This window comes from Periplaneta americana, chromosome 5 (genome assembly GCF_040183065.1).
Source record: "Periplaneta americana isolate PAMFEO1 chromosome 5, P.americana_PAMFEO1_priV1, whole genome shotgun sequence".
NCBI classification, from domain to species: domain Eukaryota; kingdom Metazoa; phylum Arthropoda; class Insecta; order Blattodea; family Blattidae; genus Periplaneta; species Periplaneta americana.
The window spans coordinates 85,945,470-85,953,759 of record NC_091121.1 but is presented as its reverse complement, the minus strand read 5'-3'; the positions used below and the strand labels follow the sequence as shown (position 1 = coordinate 85,953,759).

At 39.3% G+C, this 8,290-nt stretch overlaps 1 non-coding gene across 1 annotated transcript; it reads left to right on the top strand.

Moving 5' to 3' along the window:
- The first annotated feature begins 5,652 nt into the window (after positions 1–5,652).
- Positions 5,653–5,726, top strand: TRNAS-GCU (transfer RNA serine (anticodon GCU)). The gene has a single exon. It is a non-coding gene; the product is annotated as a tRNA-Ser (tRNA).
- The last annotated feature ends 2,564 nt before the right edge of the window (positions 5,727–8,290 follow it).

The window sequence follows — 8,290 nt, the reverse complement described above, 5'->3', positions numbered from 1 at the left end:
GCTGCGCTGATGGGTAGCCTGGGTGTTCACTTGCCGGAAGTAATGCGATCTGGTGGCTCCTTGGATGGCTAGCTTGCTGGATTTCGAGGGTAGGTTCCCGAGCCCCTACCACGCTGTAGCGGAGAACTGAGAAATATGTTCCCAAATTGAAGCAGCAGAAAGCCGCCATTTGTTGGTAGAAAACGCGCGGGATTTCGAAACCGCTATTTGAATACGTGTTGTATTGCGTATGCGAAAGCTAAATGTTTTTGCAAATCAAGATTTTCAGGTATAACTCCCTGTAAAGTTGATTTGAATAATTTCGAGGGAAAAATTGTTCCGGAGCCGGGTATCGAACCCGGGACCTTTGGTTTAACGTACCAACGCTCTACCACTGAGCTACTCGGGAACCCTAACCGACACCGATCCAATTTTTCCCTCTATATCCACAGACCTCAAAGTGGGCTGACAACTGTCAAGCAACCAACTTCGAGTGCACACTAACTCCGTGTGACTTAAATTGTGGTTTTCTGTTAACGAACAGTGACGTGTATTATGCAAATCAAGATTTTCAGGTATAACTCCCTGTAAAGTTGATTTGAATAATTTCGAGGGAAAAATTGTTCCGGAGCCGGGTATCGAACCCGGGACCTTTGGTTTAACGTACCAACGCTCTACCACGGAGCTACTCGGGAACTCTAGCCGACACCGATCCAATTTTTCCCTCTATATCCACAGACCACAAATTTTTCCCTCGAAATTATTCAAATCAACTTTACAGGGAGTTATACCTGAAAATCTTGACTTGCATAATACACGTCACTGTTCGTTAACAGAAAACCACAATTTAAATCACACGGAGTTAGTGTGCACTCGAAGTTGGTTGCTTGACAGTTGTCAGCCCACTTTGAGGTCTCTGGATATAGAGGGAAAAATTGGATCGGTGTCGGTTAGAGTTCCCGAGTAGCTCAGTGGTAGAGCGTTGGTACGTTAAACCAAAGGTCCTGGCTTCGATACCCGGCTCCGGAACAATTTTTCCCTCGAAATTATTCAAATCAACTTTACAGGGAGTTATACCTGAAAATCTTGATTTGCATAATACACGTCACTGTTCGTTAACAGAAAACCACAATTTAAGTCACACAGAGTTAGTGTGCACTCGAAGTTGGTTGCTTGACAGTTGTCAGCCCACTTTGAGGTCTGTGGATATAGAGGGAAAAATTGGATCGGTGTCGGCTAGAGTTCCCGAGTAGCTCAGTGGTAGAGCGTTGGTACGTTAAACCAAAGGTCCCGGGTTCGATACCCGGCTCCGGAACAATTTTTCCCTCGAAATTATTCAAATCAACCTTACAGGGAGTTATACCTGAAAATCTTGATTTGCATAATACACGTCACTGTTCGTTAACAGAAAACCACAATTTAAGTCACACGGAGTTAGTGTGCACTCGAAGTTGGTTGCTTGACAGTTGTCAGCCCACTTTGAGGTCTGTGGATATAGAGGGAAAAATTGGATCGGTGTCGGTTAGAGTTCCCGAGTAGCTCAATGGTAGAGCGTTGGTACGTTAAACCAAAGGTCCCGGGTTCGATACCCGGCTCCGGAACAATTTTTCCCTCGAAATTATTCAAATCAACTTTACAGGGAGTTATACCTGAAAATCTTGATTTTCATAATACACGTCACTGTTCGTTAACAGAAAACCACAATTTAAGTCACACGGAGTTAGTGTGCACTCGAAGTTGGTTGCTTGACAGTTGTCAGCCCACTTTGAGGTCTGTGGATATAGAGGGAAAAATTGGATCGGTGTCGGTTAGAGTTCCCGAGTAGCTCAGTGGTAGAGCGTTGGTACGTTAAACCAAAGGTCCCGGGTTCGATACCCGGCTCCGGAACAATTTTTCCCTCGAAATTATTCTAAATGTTTTTGTTTAAAGGAACAATACTTCCTTTGCGATATATCTTTAATAACGTGTGTCTCCTGTCAGCAGAGTTATAGGTTTTCTGCGAGGGAAATCGGGATATCAGAAGCTAACTTAAGACATTATATTTATCATCACTTTATCAAAGAGATTTATAGTTGTTTTCTGCAAAGTAGTATTCGCGTGCTTTTAATGTAATATTCGCGTCCCTGAGAAACACTAAAATACGAAAGACACACAGTAGGCTACAGTGAATACTACAGGCTAATCGTTTTTTCTTTTATTAACCGTGAATATGTTTTAACCATTCGCTACTAAATTAACTTTGCAACTTTTCTTTTTCGGAACCGGTACTGCAACAGTGCATCGACGATAAGTCCATGTTTAAACATAGTTCATTGCACTACAAAACGCAGCAATTGTATGTGTCTGTTATTAGTGTAAAATATAATATCAAAACGCCCCTTTTTTTTTTTTGGCACTCAACGCACCTAAAATACACAATGTTGATTACTTGCGAGAATAGCAACTAGGTACCGAAACGGATTAATCAACAATGTGGTAGAACTAGGGGAACTATTATCTTGCGAGTAGAGTTACCTTACGGCAGTCAGCTGGGTTACCTCACAAACTTACTAAATTTCCGCGGGTTACCTCTATGTTTACAATGTAACCATCTGAGTCAATATATAAATAAAAATATCGGATAATAGGAAATGCAGACTAACTTGTTTAAATTGCATTCTAGGCTATTATCCCTCAAATCGGGATTTTTAACAATCTCGATCCGCTTTATCGGAATTCAACCAGGCTGTCAGACTTGCATCATTTTCATAGGAACTCCGAATGTGAATATTCATAACCAAGGTTAATAATGTCTACTTTTTAATTTAATCTGTAGGTTAAACTGTTGTATAAAACCAAAAAGCATTATTATTATTTATTATTATTATTATTATTATTATTATTATTATTATTATTATTATTATTATTATTATTATTATTATTAACTCTGTATCTTCGAATTCGGCGAATAATTTTATTATTCATGTATGCACTGAAACAACAGCTGTTTGAAGAAAGGGAAGGATATGGAGTGGATGAAGGACAATAACAATGTATACGGTAATACCGTAGTTTGAGAGGTAACAACTATCTTCGAAATGAGTTGAAACACTGAATGATTCATTGTAGGGTAGAAATTCTCTCTGCGGATTGCACCTATCCATTTTCGGTTAAGGGAATCTTTACTCAGAGGAAATCTGAAGCACAAACAGCCGTATAAGTACAAAAATATTGTAGAAATTAAAGATTAACTAATCAGTGAAATGTAACATTCCTTCCTTCTTTATCTTTACATCTGTGTGCATTGCTGCAATTAAAAATAGCACACGAATTAAACCTGTACTTATTCATCTCAACCAAGCAAATGGCCGCCCGTCGGCTGTTCAATTTGGGAGCATAACACTAGCGCCAGTGAGCGGTCTAGCGGTTATTTAGTAAGTCTATGTAGGTTCCTTGCTATATTTCGTGATGGTTTGCAGGCTGGATCCAAAGATGATCATATAATATCACCATTGAAACCATGTCGCCATGTTCGTTGTTTTCCAACTAAACCTGTTTTTTCTATATTCTCTAGTTTCTAAGAAACAACAATTAAATATCGGAATTTAGCTGTTCTCATTTATGGCATAATTACATTTTTGTGACATTTACTACTGTTAATGTAGGACTTTAGTTGTTTTCCACTCAAGGTTTTAGTTTCTTTATGACCATGAGTGTTGACAACAGATGAAACAGCAGATGATTTTCCAATTTGAACTATGAAAAGAGCCAGTCCCGTGTGAACAACTATACACCATCACCGTAGGCAACACGGGAGCCAGCAAGCGAGCACGCAGGGCAGCAATCAGCGCAGCCACCTCGGAATCCATCACAGAAAATAGCACCGTCTGAACCTGATTCTGTGATGTCTAGAGTTCCGCAGTGGCTCGCTGAAAGGACAGGCACCCAAAACGTGGCCAAGAGTTTCAATCTTACTGACTCAACGACGACAGTGATTTCCGTCTCGGGACCTTTCTGGTATAGCACGCAGCGGACAAACATTAGCTGTCATTTTAAGAGCTAGTTTCCATTCACTACTAGTTAGGTGATCATGTTGTCGGATCCATTTATTGGCGGGAGTGAACTCCTTATAGAGGATGACGTCTTTCCCTTTCTGATTTCAAGAGCACCAAGATTGAAATGCTCGGTCCCTGAGCTCTTGTCTCAATTTTTTCACTTGAAGTGAATCAGAAGAGATGTTTTGAAGTCCAAGTTTATTTAAACAAACCCCAATTTCACTAGACAAGTTGCGAAAAGCGATAACATGGATATTTTGGGATCGTTGTAAAGTCTGACGTGCATTGATATGCTACAAAAAAGCTTCCCAGCTACATTTAAATAGTCCCAATCCCTTGTATTTTCTGTCGGCATAAAGCATGTTGTCCGGCGTATCGGTGGAAAGCTGGAGTATTTCTTTCAATGTGGTTTTAATGAGAACATCGGCATCAGAAAGAAATTTGGCTGGAATTTTATTCAGTGGTGTTGTCTGAAACTGAAAAACCAAAGTAGGGTAGATGTAGCTGCATAACACAGAATATTTCTGATGGTGTTGTAATAGAGGAGTTGATGCAAGGATATCTAGTTTGTTCTTTAACTTTTCCATACATTTGACTGCATCAAATACGGTAGAAGTGTGGTAACTTACACCGAGATATTTTATATTTTCTTCTGGGACAATTGACGGAATTGTTTGGCCAGAAATTAAGTCAAGTTATTTTTAATTAAGAAATCCTTTGGCTACAGAAATGCATTTGCATTTATCTATGTTTATGTGGAGACCAATTACGTTAAATCTAGTTATGGCATGTTCAACCAGTACTTGTGCTGAGTCTTTATTTCTAGGAACAATCACGGTGTCATCTGCAAACCTAATGATGTTATCTTTGGTAGTCCTGGAGAAACAGTAAATCCATGCTCTTCTTGCAATTCATGAGTAGAAAGGTCTTCAAGAATATGGTCAGTTGATATGTTGTAAAGGGAGGGAGAGAGCGGTGAACCATGCAGAACTCCTCTCTTGATAGTGATTTGTTTGGTTTTGTACGTTCTCGTTTCTATTTGAGTTTTGTTATCTCTCTGCAGCTCTAGTATTAGGTTTGATAATTTGGAAGGCAATCCAAGTCCTAGCAAAGTATCTGGAGGTATACAAATCTGGCTTTCAGGTAGTAGCTCCCTGTAAAGCAGGTTTGAATAATTTCAAGGAAAAATTGTTCCGGGGCCGGGTATTGATCGCGGGACCCTTCGCTTAGCGCGCGAACGCTCTTCCGACTGAGCTACCCCTGGAACTATACACGACACCGTCACAATTTTTCCTTTGTATCCACACGACTCAAAGGAAAAAAAATTGTGACGGTGTCGTGTATAGTTCCTGGGGTAGCTCAGTCGGTAGAGCGTTCGCGCGCTAAGCGAAGGGTCCCGCGATCAATACCCGGCCCCGGAACAATTTTTCCTTGAAATTATTCAAACCTCCTTTACAGGGAGATACTACCTGAAAGCCAGATTTGTATAATACATTCATTACTGGAGGTACGTTAACAGAAAGCCACAATTTAAGTCACACAAGTATTTGTGTGCACTCATAGTTGAGTTCTGGCGTCTTGTCAGCTCATTTGAGTCGTGTGGATACAAAGGAAAAATTGTGACGGTGTCGTGTATAGTTCCTGGGGTAGCTCAGTCGGTAGAGCGTTCGCACGCTAAGCGAAGGGTCCCGGGATCGATACCCGGCCCCGGAACAATTTTTCCTTGAAATTGTTCTGGAAGTGTTTGTAACCCACATTGTCAAAAGCTTTACTTGTGTCAAGAAATACTAATGTTACATCTTTCTTCTGAGATTTTGCAGCAACTGAAACCGACTCCAGAATTGATGTATTTATCAGGGTACCGGGTGAATTAGTAAACCCTCTTTGATTTTCGCAGAAGTTAATTAAAGCTCTCAGGCGGAAATCAAGAATTCGTTCTATTGCCCGTCTGACCACAGAACAAATCGTTATGGGTCTCCCGTTTTCAAGATTCATTTCATCCCCACCTTTATAAATTAATACTGCCCTGGCTTGTTTGAGGCAAACTGGTACTAAAGATTTTGTCAGACGATTTCTGCCATCTACCGTTGAGAGATAATAATAAAGAAGAAATGCGCACAAGTGTGCATAGGAAGTAAATATAATAGCATTTGATTTCATGTTGTTTATTTGTAGAAACTGCACTTAGTGTCCCGCAAGAAAATTTTCTAAGTCCAATGATGAGACACTGCGCATGCGCAAGACACAGACAAGTAAAGGAGCTACCACACCATAGATAAAACTAGTGCACTAACAGTAACATGTACTTAAACCGTTTTAGCAGGTACATTTCACAATAGCTGAAACTCAACATAACAAATGGCGGCAGTTATATTGCATCGTTTAGGGCCGTTTTCTCCGAAGTTAGTTAAACTTGAGATAAATTAAACCCGTTCAACTTTACTATTCAGTTTAAACATGCTTCCATTTTCTCCATAAATATCTGGCAGCCCACCCGTTTAAACTAATGTTGGCACTAGATGCTCATGGCCAATCAGAGCCAAGATTACTGATGGCGGTTCAGATACGTACTAGCCAAACATTTTATATTTATTTTTTTACGTTTTTTTTTCACTTAGGAGCATTTATTTAGGAAATAATTTTACAAATAAAAAAAGTATTGTGAGAAGGAGTTCGTTGCACTTATCTTCTTTGCTCGGAATTCTACTTCACTTACTATTTCACACTGGAACTTTTGTTTCAGTAGCTAAATCTGCCGCATCGTGTGTCTGTCCTTGAATAATGAATCATTTTACTCAATTGTATTAACAGTTCTGGTTGTTGCAAAATATAGATTTGTTATTGTTTACGTTGGTTCTTTTTGGCTCATGTCGAACAGGAATTTGTGTTTAATCAATTAACATCTCGTTTTAATTAGTGAAGAAATTGCAGAAATATTTCGGTTTTATCACCATTATGGTAAGTATGATGTATAAATCACTGTGTTATTAAATTATTTAATTCATCACCTACTGTAATTTTACAATTGGTTTCTCGGCGATGATCGCCAGGTTTTTGCCTCCAAGGCAAACGCCGACGATGTTCGACGAGACCAGCGACGTTCGTTGACGTTCATCGCCGTAAAGAAACCATGCACATTCAAATCAACGGGACAGATTCTTTTTTTTTTTTTCTTTCAATGATTGTTTCTTCGTAAGTACCAGGTCGAATTTGACCCTTTCCTTTTAAAAGAAGTGTAGATCATATGACAAGTTAGAACCTAAAATATTTCAAGGCAACGTAACTTTACCAATAGTAGAGTGAGCAAATTGATAATGTCATGTAAGAGGAACCGGTATATTTTTACTTATTAGTGGATTTGGATGATTGTGGAGGGATGCTAGAATTTTTTTACGAAGAGTTTTTATATAATCTGAGAAGTATAGTATGCCAAGATCGTCATACAGTTGACTATTTCGGATGAGATAGTCCGCTCCAGTGATGGTTCTACAGGTGGCTCGTTGAAGTCCATCAATCGTTGAAGATGTGTATTTTCTTGAGCCCATATTTCACAGCAATATGTCATGTAAGATCGAATTAAAACTTTGTACAGCATTGTTTTGGTATTTAAAGATATATAACTCTTGAAAAATGAGTAGAGAAGCATATATCTTTGGAAGGCCTTCTCACGAATATGTGTGACGTGATGTTTAAAAGAAGCCTCTTATCAAGAAGAACTCCAAGATACTTGACGGTAGTTGTGAAAGGTATATTTTCATTTTGGATGGTGAAGGGCTGAAATTGCCGCGGAAATTCTTCATGTGAAAAAAACTGCTTGCGACTTGGAGCCATTTATCTTGAGACGCCATTTTGTGGACCATTGGGTTATGATATTTAAGGCTTCCTGCATTTGTAGACAAGCAAAATGAATGTTTATGTGCTTACTATACAGTAAATAACAGTATCATCAGCGTATGGAGTAAGTTTACATTTGGGATGAATTGGTATATCACGAACATATGCACTGTACAGCGTTGGACTTAAAACCGATCCTTGAGGAACTCCTGCAGTTATTATGTGAGCGTTTGAGAGATAGCGTCCGTCTTGAACACGAAAGGTTCTATCTGTAAGATAATTAGCGATAAGTTGAATATAATTTACAGGAATGTTAAGATTGTGAAGTTTATATAATAAACCGGTGTGCCAGACAGTATCAAAAGCTTGCTGGATGTCAATAAATATGGCTACTGTATGTTGTCCAAGTTGAAATCCTCTTTGGATGGATGTTGTTAATCTGT